The sequence below is a fragment of the Pristiophorus japonicus genome, chromosome 19, assembly GCF_044704955.1.
Source record: "Pristiophorus japonicus isolate sPriJap1 chromosome 19, sPriJap1.hap1, whole genome shotgun sequence".
Taxonomy (NCBI): Eukaryota; Metazoa; Chordata; class Chondrichthyes; family Pristiophoridae; genus Pristiophorus; species Pristiophorus japonicus.
This window is the reverse complement of record NC_091995.1, coordinates 99,449,707-99,466,406: the sequence shown is the minus strand read 5'-3', so window position 1 is coordinate 99,466,406 and position 16,700 is coordinate 99,449,707. Positions and strand designations below refer to the sequence as shown.

The following is a 16,700-nucleotide window of genomic DNA, read 5'->3' as shown; positions in this document are numbered from 1 at the left end:
GTGGTGGGGAGGAGGGGGAAGGATGTGTGTGTATGGGGGGGGGTGGGTGTGTGTGTGTGGGGGGGGGGGTTGTGTGTGTGTGTGAGGGGGGGGGTTTGGTGGGGAGGAGGGGGAAGGATGTGTGTGTATGGGGGGTGGGTGTGTGTGTGTGTGAGGGGGGGTGTGGTGGGGAGGAGGGGGAAGGATGTGTGTATGTGGGGTGGGGTGTTGGGTGTGTTTGTGTGTGAGGGGGGGTGTGGTGGGGAGGACGGGGAAGGATGTGTGTGTATGGGGGGGTGGGTAGGTGTGTGTGTGAGGGGGGGTGTGATGGGGAGGAGGGGGAAGGATGTGTGTGTATAGGGTGGGGGTGGGTGTGTGTGTGTGTGAGGGGGGGTTTGGTGGGGAGGAGGGGGAAGGATGTGTGTGTATGGGGGGGGGTGTGTGAGGGGGGGGTGTGGTGGGGAGGAGGGGGAAGGATGTGTGTGTATGGGGGGGGGGGGGTGTGTGTGAGGGGGGTGTGGTGGGGAGGAGGGGGAAGGATGTGTGTGTATGGGGGGGGGTGTGTGTGTGTGTGTGTGTGAGGGGGGGTGTGGTGGGGAGGAGATGGAAGGATGTGTGTGTATGGGGGGGGGTGGGGGTGGGTGTGTGTGTGTGTGAGGGGGGGTTTGGTGGGGAGGAGGGGGAAGGATGTGTGTGTATGGGGGGGGGTGTGAGGGGGGGTGTGGTGGGGAGGAGGTGGAAGGATGTGTGTGTATGGGGTGGGGCTGGGGGTGTGTGTGTGTGAGGGGGGGGTTTGGTGGGGAGGAGGGGGAAGGATGTGTGTGTATGGGGTGGGGGTGGGTGTGTGTGTGTGTGAGGGGGGGTTTGGTGGGGAGGAGGGGGAAGGATGTGTGTGTATGGGGTGGGGCTGGGTGTGTGTGTGTGTGAGGGGGGGTTTGGTGGGGAGGAGGGGGAAGGATGTGTGTGTATAGGGTGGGGGTGGGTGTGTGTGTGTGTGAAGGGGGGTGTGGTGGGGAGGAGGGGGAAGGATGTGTGTGTATGGGGGGGGGTGGGTGTGTGTGTGTGTGAGGGGGTTGTGGTGCGGAGGAGGGGGAAGGATGTGTGTGTATAGGGTGGGGGTGGGTGTGTGTGTGTGTGAAGGGGGGTGTGGTGGGGAGGAGGGGGAAGGATGTGTGTGTATGGGGGGGGGGTGGGTGTGTGTGTGTGTGAGGGGGGGTTTGGTGGGGAGGAGGGGGAAGGATGTGTGTGTATGGGGTGGTGGTGGGTGTGTGTGAGGGGGGGTGTGGTGGGGAGGAGGGGGAAGGATGTGTGTGTATGGGGTGGGGGTGGGTGTATGTGAGGGGGGTGTGGTGGGGAGGAGGGGGAAGGATGTGTGTGTATGGGGGGGTGTGTGTGTGTGTGTGTGTGAGGGGGGGTGTGGTGGGGAGGAGGGGGAAGGATGTGTGTGTATGGGGGGGGTGGGTGTGTGTGTGTGAGGGGGGGTGTGGTGGGGAGGAGGGGGAAGGATGTGTGTGTATGGGGTGGGGGTGGGTGTGTGTGAGGGGGGTTTGGTGGGGAGGAGGGGGAAGGATGTGTGTGTATGGGGTGGGGGTGTGTGTGTGTGAGGGGGGGTGTGGTGGGGAGGAGGGGGAAGGATGTGTGTGTATGGGGGGGGTGGGTGTGTGTGTGTGAGGGGGGGTGTGGTGGGGAGGAGGGGGAAGGATATGTGTGTATGGGGTGGGGGTGGGTGTGTGTGAGGGGGGGTTTGGTGGGGAGGAGGGGGAAGGATGTGTGTGTGTATGGGGTGGGGGTGTGTGTGTGTGAGGGGGGGTGTGGTGGGGAGGAGGGGGAAGGATGTGTGTGTATGGGGTGGGGTGGGTGTGTGTGTGTGAGGGGGGGTGTGGTGGGGAGGAGGGGGAAGGATGTGTGTGTATGGGGTGGGGGTGGGTGTGTGTGAGGGGGGGTGTGGTGGGGAGGAGGGGGAAGGATGTGTTTGTGGGAGGGGGGGGGGGTTGAGGAAGGGGGCGCTATTTAGACCAGCCTGTGTTTGGGCTGATTCCCAGCACAGACCGCTTTGTGTCCCAAGGCTGGGTCAGACTTTGATCCTGGGATGTTGGAGTTTCCCGGGGGCGGGGTTTGTGCCCAGGGAGAGCCGGGAAACCTTTGCAAAGCACCTGAGAATATGAAATGATTGAAGGACACATGAACTCCGGGAAGGAAAGGCAGAGTTGGAGGTGCAGAGGACGGGAGGGGTGACCGGGCACAGATACACCCTGGGGACACAGACATATTCAACACATGGAAACAGAGAGCACCACGGTTGGAAATAGCGACAGGCGGAATCTTCGCTCCGGCACCAACACGCCAGATGTTTCAGCCCAGGTTTGGTCCAGGTGGAAATAAACTGGTTAAAGGGGACATCATCCGTGCCAGAAATCCCCCACCCCCCACACATACCCTCCCCAGTCTGAGGCGCTGCTTTGTTGCACCAATTTTAAATCTGTTGCCAAATTATTAATATTTAGTTGTAAACAGATCTGACTGAGAGTAGCGCCGCTCTGGCAATATTCCTTTCACGTAAGAAACATTACACTGAGAGTGAGAGTGAGTGAGTGCGGGAATGAGTATGAGAATGAGTGAGTGTGAGAGTGAGTGAGTGAATGTGTGTGAGTGTGGAGTGAGTAAGTGAGGATGAGAATGAGTGTGAGTGTGGAGTGAGTAAGTGAGGATGAGAATGAGTGTGAGTGTGGAGTGAGTAAGTGAGGATGAGAATGAGTGTGAGTGTGGAGTGAGTAAGTGAGGATGAGAATGAGTGTGAGTGTGGAGTGAGTAAGTGAGGATGAGAATGAGTGTGAGTGTGGAGTGAGTGTGAGAATGAGTGAGTGTTAGAGTGAGTGAGTGAGTGTGGAGTGAGTAAGTGAGGATGAGAATGAGTGTGAGTGTGGAGTGAGTAAGTGAGGATGAGAATGAGTGTGAGTGTGGAGTGAGTAAGTGAGGATGAGAATGAGTGTGAGTGTGGAGTGAGTAAGTGAGGATGAGAATGAGTGTGAGTGTGGAGTGAGTGTGAGAGTGAGTGAGTGAGTGTGGAGTGAGTAAGTGAGGATGAGAATGAGTGTGAGTGTGGAGTGACCGGCAATGGGAGGTTGCTCTATCAGAGACTGGGACCTCCAGGACAGATTGAATGCGGCCCATTAACCCAGGTTAAACAGATAACTGGCACCGGTTTCTGTGGTTTAAATTAAATGTGTTTCACCAAAAATGATCATTTTGCAGAGAATGAGAAATGAATTTAATGCTGTCTCTCAGTGACACCGTCACCTTAAACTCTCACCCGAGGCTGCAGATTCGCCATTTGCTACCAAACTGTGAAATGATGCTATTATCTACAGGTACGTATGCTAAATAACAACTCTGCTTCTGACGTTAGCTAGTCAGTAATGCTTTGACCAGTTTAACCTGATGGAACATTTTACCTTTTAATTCTTTGCTTTCTGGGTCTGTTTACTTGTGAAATGTGAGCCAGTTGTGTTGAGTCGATCCTGTTCTCTCCCGGATCCGGCGCTCTGTCCCTCTCCGCTTTCTCAACTCGGCAAGGTTTGCTCTCAGTTTCTTCAAAGTTCCTCCACACTTTTTTTTATTGTCGGTGACGTGTGGGCCAGTCTTTACTCTAAACTCCAGATGGTAAAAATATGTGATTGTCAAAGGCAGTTGGAAATTGAAATGAAAGAGTTTTAAGATGCAGACAGGAGCAGGTGTGTAAATCTGTGAATTGTTTTAAAGGTAGAGTTATTTTATTTATATTAAAACTCTCAGCGGTGTATTTTGCTCAGTGTTGTGCCGAGATTATTGAAGTTGGGACCCGGTCTGCACACCGAGGATCTCAGGAAACAATCCCTTTACCGGCAGAGTCATACATCCTTGTGTTTTAGTTATATGCGATATTGTACAGGAATTATACCCTCAATAACTCGGAGAGCAACCGTTACTACAATTACGAAACACACTGAGCCCACAACCTCAGCAACCGCGGAGAGCCCAGAGGGACAGCCCATCCATTCCCATGTGTGTCCCTCCCAGGGCCTTGCAGCCCTCCCCGGCCCCTAACATCCTACTAAAGGAGGGTGTACTTGTGAGTCCACACACCAGTCCCAGGGAGAGATTGGTTTCCGGGTATAAAGAAACCTCAAGACCTTCTACACAAAGTAATTGGAGAGCAGCGTGTATCTGAAGCCCCATCTCCCAGCCGCATAGTGACTGGTGCGTTTTACAGCTGGCCTCTTTCATCTGACCAGATGTTTGGATTAGAATCTTTCACAACTTTCATGTGGTCCCCTATAAACCTCCTTGCACTTGCTTTCTCTCTGTTGCTGCTCTCGCTCTCCCTCCAGTCCCTTGCTCCTCTGTCTCGTTCTGTTTTTCTCTTTGCTTCTATCCCCAACACATTCCTAAGGATTCAAATTGTTATTCCCACTTTGGTTTTTCGGAATTAGAACTTCTGATGGCAATGCCTCGTGAAAAACTGCCAACCCAGCGCTGCCCCGATAGATCAGAGCGGGCACATCGCCAACATGTCCGCAGAATCTTTATTTATGCCTAACATGATGGGGATGGTTCAGATTTGTTACCATGCAGTGTCACAGGATACACTGTGTACATGACATAGGAGAGATATTGTGCATATCACAATTTATACCCTGTGCGTGTCACAGTTTGTAGATTGTGTGTGTCAGTGTGTGGGTCAGTGTCAGTGTGTGGGTCAGTGTTAGTGTGTGGGTCAGTGTCAGTGTGTGGGTCAGTGTCAGTGTGTGGGTCAGTGTTAGTGTGTGGGTCAGTGTCAGTGTGTGGGTCAGTGTTAGTGTGTGGGTCAGTGTTAGTGTGTGGGTCAGTGTCAGTCAGTGTCAGTGTGTGGGTCAGTGTCAGTGTGTGGGTCAGTGTTAGTGTGTGGGTCAGTGTCAGTGTGTGGGTCAGTGTCAGTGTGTGGGTCAGTGTTAGTGTGTGGGTCAGTGTCAGTGTGTGGGTCAGTGTCAGTGTCAGTCAGTGTCAGTGTGTGGGTCAGTGTTAGTGTGTGGGTCAGTGTTAGTGTGTGGGTCAGTGTCAGTGTCAGTCAGTGTCAGTGTGTGGGTCAGTGTTAGTGTGTGGGTCAGTGTCAGTGTGTGGGTCAGTGTTAGTGTGTGGGTCAGTGTCAGTGTGTGGGTCAGTGTCAGTGTGTGGGTCAGATGCACCAATGCCAGTGTTCTCGCTCGGTCCATCATCCCCAGCATCGAAGCACTGACCACACTCAATCAGCTCCGCTGGGCAGGCCACATCGTCCGCATGCCCAACACGAGACTTCCAAAGCAAGCGCTCTACGCAGAGCTTCGACATGGCAAGCGAGCCCCAGGTGGGTAGAGGAAACAGTTCAAGGACACCGTCAAAGCCTCCTTAACAAAGTGCAACATCCCCACTGACTCCTGGGAATCCCTGGCCCAAGTGGTGGAAGAGCATCCGGGAGGGCGCTGAACACCTCGAGTCCCATCGCCAAGGACAAGAAGAAACCAAGCCTAGACAGTGGAAGGAGCATGCGGCAACCTAGGATCCCCACCCACCCTTTCCTTCAACCACTGTCTGACAGAGATTGTAATTCCAGCATTGGACTCCTCAGTCACCTGCAATCTCACTTTTAGAGTGGAAGCAAGTCATCCTCTACACCCGAGAGACTGCCTATGTTGATGATGGTGTGTGTCAGAGTGTGGGTCAGTGTCTGTGTCAGTGTGTGGGTCACAGTTTATATCAGTGTTTGTCAGTGTGTGTGTGTCAGTGAGTGTGTGTGTCAGTGTCTGTGTGAGTGTGTGTGTCAGTGTGTGTGTGTTAGTGTGTGTGTCAGTGTGTGTCAATGTGTGTGAGTGTGTGTCAGTGAGTGTGTGAGCCAGTGTGTGTGCCAGTATGTGTGTCAGTGTGTGTCAATGTGTGTGAGTGTGTGAGTCAATGTGTGTGCCAGTATGTGTGTCAGTGTGTGTCAATGTGTGTGAGTGTGTGTGTCAATGTGTGTGAGTGTGTGTGTCAGTGTGTGTCAGTGTGTGTGAGTGTGTGTGTGAGTGTGTGTCAATGTGTGTGAGTGTGTGTGTGAGTGTGTGTCAATGTGTGTGAGTGTGTGTGCCAGTGTGTGTGTCACTGTGTGTGTCACAGTGTATCAGTGTGTGCCTGGATGGTGAGTTATATCTGTCGCTGAGGTGGGATATTAGATCAGTGAATGAGACGGCCGGTGCAGACTCGATGGGCCGATTGGGCTGTACTGTTCTACGATGCCAGGTAGAGATCTCTACCTGTACTCCATCCTGTCCTGACTAATTTCCCGATCCTGATCCCACCTGATCGTGGTCCCATTCTCTACCCATGCCCGGTTGCCGGGCAGTAATCAGCAGCAGGAAACAAGGCTGATTTCCCATCTTCCCCTTACCTAGGGGGCTAGGGACCGCTGCAGCCCCAGGTGAGCTCACTCAGTCTCACAATCCGGAGTGGAGCCGGCTTTGTGTGGGGCTCAGGACCAGCCCTGACCTGTAGCGGGTTCATTTCGCAGTTTGTGCAACATGAGCCTTGCTTCTGGCAACATGTGTCCCCAGATTCACAAACAGCCGAAGAGTTGCCAGGGGTTGTCTCATCACATAGTCATTTTGGCCAGTTTGCATGGAATCATGCTATTTTTATATATTGGGTAGTTATTACAAATTGAAGACAGGCCGTCTGTGAAAAACAGGACCAAGAAACATCAGTGGATCAAATAAACAGGACAGATGCTGTTTACAGCCAGGCAGTATCATTGGGACAATTTTAGTTGTTAATTTCTCAGCTTCCTGTTATCTTAAGGGTCTGTTTTCACAGAATCTACCCCCCCCCAGTAACACAGGGTCTATATCCCCCCCCCCAGTAACACAGAGTCTATCCCCCTACCCCCCAGTAACACAAGGTCTATCTCCCCCCTCCCCCCCCCCCAGTAACACGGGGTCTACCCCCCATCCAGTAACACAGGGTCTTTACACCCCCCCAGTAACGCAGGGTCTAGCTCCCCCCTCTCCCCCTCCCCCAGTAACACAGGGTCTATCTCCCCCCTCTCCCCCCCCCCAGTAACACAGGGTCTATCCCTCTCCCCCCCAGTAACACAGGGTATATCCCCCTCCCCCCCCCAGTAACACATGGTCTATCTCCCCTCTCCCACCACCCCCCCCAGTAACACAGAGTCTATCCCCCTACCCCCCATTAACACAGGGTCTTTACACCCCCCCCCAGTAACGCAGGGTCTATCTCCCCCCTCTCTCTCCCCCCCCAGTAACACAGGGTCTATACACCCCCTCCCCCCCCCCAGTAACACAGGGTCTATCCCCCCCTCCCCCCAGTAACACAGGGTCTATCTCCCCCCCCCCCCCAGTAACACAGGGTCTATCTCCCTCCCCCCCCAGTAACACAGGGTCTATCCCCGCCCCCAGTAACACAGGGTCTATCTCCCCCCCCCCCCAGTAACACAGAGTCTATCCCCCTACCCCCAATAACACAGGGTCTTTACACAACCCCCCCCCCCAGTAACGCAGTGTCTATCTCCCCCCTCTCTCCCCCCCCCCAGTAACACAGGGTCTATCTCCCTCCCCCCCCAAGTAACACAGGGTCTATCTCCCTCCCCCCCCCCCCAGTAACACAGGGTCTATTCCCCCCCCCAGTAACACAGGGTCTATCTCCCTCCCCCCCCCCCCCCAGTAACACAGGGTCTATCTCCCTCCCCCTCCCCAGTAACACAGGGTCTATCTCCCTCCCCCCCCCCCAGTAACACAGGGTCTATCTCCCTCCCCCCCCCCCCAGTAACACAGGGTCTATCTCCCTCCCCCCCCCCAGTAACACAGGGTCTACTACCCCCCCCCTCCCCAGTAACACAGGGTCTATCTCCCTCCCCCCCCCCAGTAACACAGGGTCTATCTCCCTCCCCCCCCCCAGTAACACAGGGTCTACTACCCCCCCCTCCCCAGTAACACAGGGTCTATCTCCCTCCCCCCCCAGTAACACAGGGTCTATCCCTCCCCCCCCAGTAACACAGGGTCTATACCACCCCCCCCCCCCAGTAACACAGGGTCTATCTCCCTCCCCACCCCCCCCCAGTAACACATGGTCTATCTCCCTCCCCCCCCCCCCCAGTAACACAGGGTCTATCCCCCCCTCCCCCCCCCCAGTAACACAGGGTCTATCTCCCTCCCCCCCCCCCAGTAACACAGGGTCTATTCCCCCCCCCAGTAACACAGGGTCTATCTCCCTCCCCCCCCCCCAGTAACACAGGGTCTATCTCCCTCCCCCCCCCCCCCAGTAACACAGGGTCTATCCCCCCCTCCCCCCTCCAGTAACAGAGGGTCTATACCACCACCCCCCCCCAGTAACACAGGGTCTATCCCCCCCTCCCCCCCCAGTAACACAGGGTCTATCCCCCCCCCCCCCAGTAACACAGGGTCTATCTCCCTCCGCCCCCCCCCCCAGTAACACAGGGTCTATCCCCCCCTCCCCCCTCCAGTAACACAGGGTCTATCCCCCCCTCCCCCCCCCAGTAACACAGGGTCTATCCCCCCCTCCCCCCCCAGTAACACAGGGTCTATCCCCCCCTCCCCCCCCCCCCCAGTAACACAGGGTCTGCTGTCCCAGTAACACAGGATTTATTGACCGACCAGTATACACCCGCCCGTTATAAACCTCTCCATTGACCGTGTCCGATTCACTACCCTCCGGTTTACGCTGGTGCCAGATGTGAAAGTGAGTCTGAGTGTTGCCGAGCCGGGTGTAAAATATTGCCGCAGGCCGACAGCGCCAGATGGAGTTGATTAGGGCCGATTCCTGGCTTCAGTGAGTGAATTTGTAGATAAATTATGTGGTCTCCTCTTTGCAGAATGCTTATCAGATGCTGCTGTGATATATGCCCCTTACATGAGAGACATTCCGACATGTGTTGCACAGGTGGCGGAGCAGAGAGGTCATTGGCCGGTCTCTGCTTTTGTGAATGGCGTCTCTGGTCAACACGCACAAAGCTCGTACATTGAAGAGTGGTCCCAGCGGGAGCAGGGTCCCACCGGGAGGAGGGTCAGAGCAGGAGGAGGGTCCCACCGCAGGACTGTCTGCACAGAAACATTACCACATGCCCCGTCTGGTCAAGCACTGTGCGGGCAAAGTCCGAGGTTTCACAAGGGACATGAGATGGTAATCTTGCATATTTCTGTTCAAGTCCCTGAAGTACAGGATTCAGGCTTTGAATTTAGTCAATTTCTACCGCGCAGTGGCAGTCCGATCCGCTCACACTGCTCACACTGGACACACTCGTCACACTGGACATACTGGACACACTCGTCACACTGCTCACACTGGACACACTGCTCACACTGGACATACTGGAAACACTCGTCACACTGCTCACACTGGACACATTCGTCACACTGCTCACATTGGACACACTCGTCACACTGGACACACTCATCACACTGGTCACACTGGACACACTCATCACACTGGTCACACTGGACACACTCATCACACTGGTCACACTGGACACACTCATCACACTGGACACACTCATCACACTGGTCACACTGGACACACTCATCACACTGGTCACACTGGACACACTCGTCACACTGGACATACTGGACACACTCGTCACACTGCTCACACTGGACACACTGCTCACACTGTACATACTGGACACACTCGTCACACTGCTCACACTGGACACATTCGTCACACTGCTCACATTGGACACACTGGACACACTGGACACACTCGTCACACTGGACACACTGGACACACTCGTCACACTGGACACACTCATCACACTGGTCACACTGGACACACTCCTCACGCTGGTCACACTGGACACACTCATCACACTGGACACACTCGTCACACTGGTCACACTGGACACACTCGTCACACTGGACACACTCATCACACTGGACACACTCGTCACACTCGTCACACTGGACACACTGCTCACACTGGACACACTCGTCACACTGGACACACTCATCACACTGGACACACTCGTCACACTGGACACACTGGACACACTCATCACACTGGACACACTCGTCACACTGGTCACACTGGACACACTCGTCACACTGGACACACTCATCACACTGGACACACTCGTCACACTGGTCACACTGGACACACTCGTCACACTGGACACACTCATCACACTGGTCACACTGGACACACTCGTCACACTGGACACACTCATCACACTGGACACACTCGTCACACTGGACACACTGGACACACTCATCACACTGGACACACTCGTCACACTGGACGCACTCGTCACACTGGTCACACTGGACACACTCATCACACTGGACACACTCGTCACACTGGACACACTCGTCACACTGGTCACACTGGACACACTCATCACACTGGACACACTCGTCACACTGGTCACACTGGACACACTCATCACACTGGACACACTCGTCACACTGGTCACACTGGACACACTCATCACACTGGACACACTCGTCACACTGGTCACACTGGACACACTCATCACACTGGACACACTCGTCACACTGGACACACTCGTCACACTGGTCACACTGGACACACTCATCACACTGGACACACTCGTCACACTGGACACACTGGACACACTCATCACACTGGACACACTCGTCACACTGGACACACTCGTCACACTGGTCACACTGGACACACTCATCACACTGGACACACTCGTCACACTGGTCACACTGGACACACTCATCACACTGGACACACTCATCACACTGGACACACTCATCACACTGGTCACACTGGACACACTCGTCACACTGGACATACTGGACACACTCGTCACACTGGTCACACTGGACACACTGGACACACTGGACACACTCGTCACACTGGACACACTCATCACACTGGTCACACTGGACACACTCGTCACACTGGTCACACTGGACACACTCGTCACACTGGACACACTGGACACACTCATCACACTGGACACACTCGTCACACTGGTCACACTGGACACACTCATCACACTGGACACACTCGTCACACTGGTCACACTGGACACACTCGTCACACTGGACACACTGGACACACTCATCACACTGGACACACTCGTCACACTGGTCACACTGGACACACTCGTCACACTGGACACACTGGACACACTCATCACACTGGACACACTCGTCACACTGGTCACACTCGTCACACTGGACACACTCATCACACTGGTCACACTGGACACACTCATCACACTGGACACACTCATCACACTGGTCACACTGGACACACTCGTCACACTGGACACACTGGACACACTGGACACACTCGTCACACAGGACACACTCCTCACACTGCTCACACTGGACACACTGCTCACACTGGACACACTCGTCACACTGGACACACTCCTCACACTGGACACACTGCTCACACTCGTCACACTGGACACACTGCTCACACTGGACACACTGGACACACTCGTCACACTGGACACACTGCTCACACTGGACACACTGGACACACTCGTCACACTGGACATATTGGACACAATAGACACACTGGACACACTGCTCACACTGGACACACTGGACCCACTGCTCACACTGAACACACTCCTCACACTGGACACACTCCTCACACTACTCACACTGGACACACTGGACACACTAATCATACTGGACACACTGCTCACACTGGACCCACTGGACACACTGCTCAAACTGGACACACTCGTCACACTACTCACACTGGACACACTGCTCACACTGCTCACACTGGACACACTCGTCACAATGCTCACACTGGACACACTGCTCACACTGGACACCCTCCTCACACTGGACACACTCATCACACTGCTCACACTGGACACACTACTCACATTGGACACACTGCTCACACTGCTCACACTGGACACACTGCTCACACTCGTCACACTGGACACACTCCTCACACTGGACACACTGCTCACACTCGTCATACTGGACACAATAGACACAATGGACACACTGCTCACACTGGGCACATTGCTCACACTGGACACACTGCTCACACTGGACACACTGCTCACACTCGTCACATTGGACACACTCCTCACACTGGATACACTGCACACACTGGACACACTGGACACACTCGTCACACTGGACATACTGGACACAATAGACACACTGGACACACTGCTCACACTGGGCACACTGCTCACACTGGACACACTGCTCACACTGGACACACTCCTCATACTGCTCACACTGGACACCCTCCTCACACTGGACACATTCATCACACTGGGCACACTGCTCACATTGGACACACTGCTCACATTGGACACACTGGACACACTCGTCACACTGGACACACTCGTCACACTGCTCACACTGGACACACTCCTCACACTGCTCACACTCGTCACACTCGTCACACTGGACACACTCGTCACACTGGACACACTGGACACACTCGTCACACTGGACACACTCCTCACACTGGACACACTGCTCACACTCATCACACTGGACCCACTGGACACACTGCTAACACTGGACACACCTGTCACACTGGACATACTGGACACAATAGACACACTGGACACACTGCTCACACTGGGCACACTGCTCACACTGCTCACACTAGACACACTGCTCACACTGGACACACTGGGCACACTCCTCACACTGCTCACACTTGTCACACTGCTCACACTGGACCCACTCGTCACACTGGACACACTCGTCACACTGCTCAGACTGGACACATTCCTCACACTGGACACACTGCTCACACTCGTCACACTGGACCCACTGAACACACTGCTCACACTGGACACACCTGTCACACTGGACATACTGGACACAATAGACACACTGGACACACTGCTCACACTGGGCACACTGCTCACACTGCTCACACTGCTCACACTGGACACACAGCTCACAATGGACACACTGTACACACTCGTCACACTGGACATATTGGACACAATAGACACACTGGACACACTGCTCACACTGGACACACTGTTCACACTGGACACACTCCTCACACTGCTCACACTGGACACACTCGTCACACTGGACACACTACTCACACTGGACACACTGCCCTCACTGGACACACTGCTCACACTGGACACACTGCCCTCACTGGACACACTCGTCACACTACTCACACTGGACACACTCGTCACACTACTCACACTACTCACACTGCCTTCACTGGACACACTCGTCACACTGCTCACACTGGACACACTGCTCACACTGGACACACTGGACACACATTAGACAAAGTGGACACCAAGCAGCGCAAGAGAAGCTGCTCAGCAGTAGCTGAAATACCAACTGACCTGAAGACAAGAAGTAAAAAGAACAGTATGACACATCAGGGAGGGGGAGTTACCTGGACGCTGCGTTCCAGGAGGCAGTCACACTCGTTAGATTAATTCATTCAAATTTAGTCCGTGGTCAGAGGCAGGAGGGTGTGACTGCGAGTGAGGAAGTTATGGGGACCCAGGAGATAGTGATGGAGGAGCCTCAGCCCTTGCTCTTGTCCAACAGGTTCGAGGCTCTTACTCCATGTGGACGAGAGCAGGGACTGCAGGGAGGATGATCAAACTGACCACAGCACTGTGGTACAGGGGGCCATTCAACTGGGGGAAGTAAAAAGAAACAATGTGGTGGTAGGGGACAGTATTGTTAGGGGACCAGATACTGTTCTCTGCAGCCAAGAGCGTGAGTCCCGAAGGCTGTGTTGCCTGCCCGGTGTCAGGGTTAAGGACATCTCCTCAGGGCTGGAGAGGAACTTGGAGTGGGAGGGGGAAACATAGAAACATAGAAAGTAGGTGCAGGAGTAGGCCATTCGGCCCTTTGAGCCCTCACCGAAATTCAATAAGATCATGGCTTATTGAAAGCAGCCCTTTCCTGCTTTCTCTCCATACACTTTGATCCCTTTGGCCGTAAGGGCCATATCTAACTCCTTTTGAATATATTTAACGAACTGGCCTCAACAACTTTCTGCGTAGAGTATTCCACAGGTTAACCACTCTCTGAGTGAAGAAGTTTCTCCTCATCTTGGTCCTAAATGGCTCACCCCTTATTCTTCGACTGTGACCACTGGTTCTGGAACTTCCCAGCAACAGGAACATCCCTCCTGCCTCTAACCTGTCCAATCCCGTCAGAGTTTTATATGTTTCTATGAGATTTCCTCTCATTTTTCTAAACGCCAGTGAATACAGGCCCAGTCTCTCCAGTCTCTCCTCATGTGTCAGTCCTGCCATCCCGGGAATCAGTCTGGTGAACCTTCGCTGCACTCCCTCAATAGCAAGAATGTCCTTCCTCAGATTAGGAGACCAAAACTGAACACAATATTCTAGGTGTAGCATCACCAAGGCCCTGTACAACTGCAGTAAGACCTCCCTGCTCCTATACTCAAATCCTCTAGCTATGAAGGCCAACATGCCATGTGCCTTCTTCACCGCCTGCTGTATGTGCATGCCAACTTTCAATGACTGATGTACCATGACACCCAGGTCTCGTTGCACCTCCCCTTTTCCTAATCTGTCACCATTCAGATAATATTCTGTCTTCCTGTTTTTGTCACCAAAGTGGATAACCTCACATTTATCCACATTATACTGCATTTGCCATGCATTTGCCCACTCACCTAACCTGTCAAAGTCACCCTACAGCCTCTTAGCATCCTCCTCACAGCTCACACTGCCAGCCAAGTTAGTGTCATCTGCAAACTATGAGATATTACACTCAATTCCTTCGTCTAAATCATTGATGTATATTGTAAATAGCTGGGGTCCCAGCACTGAGCCCTGCGGCACTCCATTGGTCACTGCCTGCCATTCTGAAAAGGACCCGTTTATCCCGACTCTCTGCTTCCTGTCTGCCAACCAGTTCTCTATCCACGTCAGTACATTACCCCCAATACCATGCGCTTTGACTTTGCACACCAATCTCTTGTGCGGGACCTTGTCAAAAGCCTTTTGAAAGTCCAAATACACCACATCCACTGGTTCTTCCTTGTCCACTCTGCTGGTTACATCCTCAAAAAATTCCAGAAGATTCGTCAAGCATGATTTCCCTTTCATAAATCCATGCTGACTTGGACCGATCCTGTCACTGTTTTCCAAATGCACTGCTATTTCATCCTTAATGATTGAATACAACATTTTCCCCACCACCGATGTCAGGCTAACCAACCTATAATTACCCGTTTTCTCTCTCCCTACCTTTTTAAAAAGTGGTGTTACATTAGCTACCCTCCAGTCCATAGGAACCGATCCAGAGTCGATAGACTGTTGGAAAATGATCACCAATGCATCCACTATTTCTAGGGCCACTTCCTTAAGTACTCTGGGATGCACACTATCGGGCCCCAGGGATTTATCGGCCTTCAATCCCATAAATTTCCCTAACACAATTTCCCGCCTAATAAGGATATCCTTCAGTTCCTCCTTCTCACTAGACCCACTGTCCCCTAGTATATTCGTACATTCGGAAGGTTATTTGTGTCTTCCTTCGTGAAGACAGAACCAAAGTATTTGTTCAATTGGTCTGCCATTTCCTTGTTCCCCATTATAAATTCACCTGAATCCGACTGCAAGGGACCTACATTTGTCTTCACTAATCTTTTTCTCTTCACATATCTATAGAAGCTTTTGCAGTCAGTTTTTATGTTCCCTGCAAGCTTCCTCTCTTCTCTATTTTCCCCCTCTTAATTAAACCCTTAGTCCTCCTCTGTTGAATTCTAAATTTCTCCCAGCCCTCAGGTTTGTTACTTTTTCTAGCCAATTTATATGCCTCTTTCTTGGTTTTAACACTATTCTTAATTTCCCTTGTTAGCCACGGTTGAGCCATCTTCCCTGTTTTATTTTTACTCCAGACAGGGATGTACAATTGCTGAAGTTCATCCATGTGATCTTTAAATGTTTGCCATTGCTTATCCACCATCAACCCTTTAAGTATCCTTTGCCAGTCTATTCCAGCCAATTCACACCTCATACCGTCGAAGTTACCTTTCCTTAAGTTCAGGACCTTAGTTTCCGAATTAACTGTGTCACTCTCCATCTTAATAAAGAATTCTACCATATTATGGTCACTCTTCCCAAGGAGCCTCGCACAACAAGATTGCTAATTAGTCCTTTCTCATTACACATCACCCAGACTAGGAGGGCCAGCTCTCTAGTTGGTTCCTCGACATATTGGTCGCGAAAACCATCCCTAATACACTCCAGGAAATCCTCCTCCACCGCATTACTACCAGTTTGGTTAGCCCAATCAATATGTAGATTAAAGTCACCCATGATAACTGCTGTTCCTTTGTTGCACATATCCCTTATTTCTTGTTTGATGCTGTCCCCAACCTCACTACAACAGTTTGGTGGTCTGTACACAACTCCCACTAGCGTTTTCTGCCCTTTGGTATTCCGCAGCTCCACCCATACAGATTCCACATCATCCAAGCTAATGTCCCTCCTTACTATTGCATTAATTTCCTCTTTAACCAGCAATGCCACCCCGCCTCCTTTTCCTCTCTGCCTATCCTTCCTAAATGCTGAATACCCCTGGATGTTGAGTTCCCAGCCTTGGTCACCCTGGAGCCATGTCTCCGTGATGCCAATTACATCATATCCGTTAACTGCTGTCTGCGCAGTTAATTTGTCCACCTTATTCTGAATACTCCTCGCATTGAGGCACAGAGCTTTCAGGCTTGTC

At 52.8% G+C, this 16,700-nt stretch overlaps 1 protein-coding gene across 3 annotated transcripts in view; it reads right to left on the bottom strand.

Moving 5' to 3' along the window:
- Positions 1-16,700, bottom strand: part of LOC139230107 (uncharacterized) — a 38,210-nt gene that overhangs the window by 5,455 nt on the left and 16,055 nt on the right. For 2 of the 3 annotated variants that reach the window (XM_070861944.1, XM_070861942.1), the window contains one exon: positions 3,432-3,625. The gene's annotated coding sequence lies outside the window, so the exon portion shown is untranslated. Of the gene's footprint in view, positions 1-3,431; positions 3,631-16,700 lie in introns of all 3 variants that reach the window. The other variant, XM_070861943.1, reaches the window with a different exon arrangement.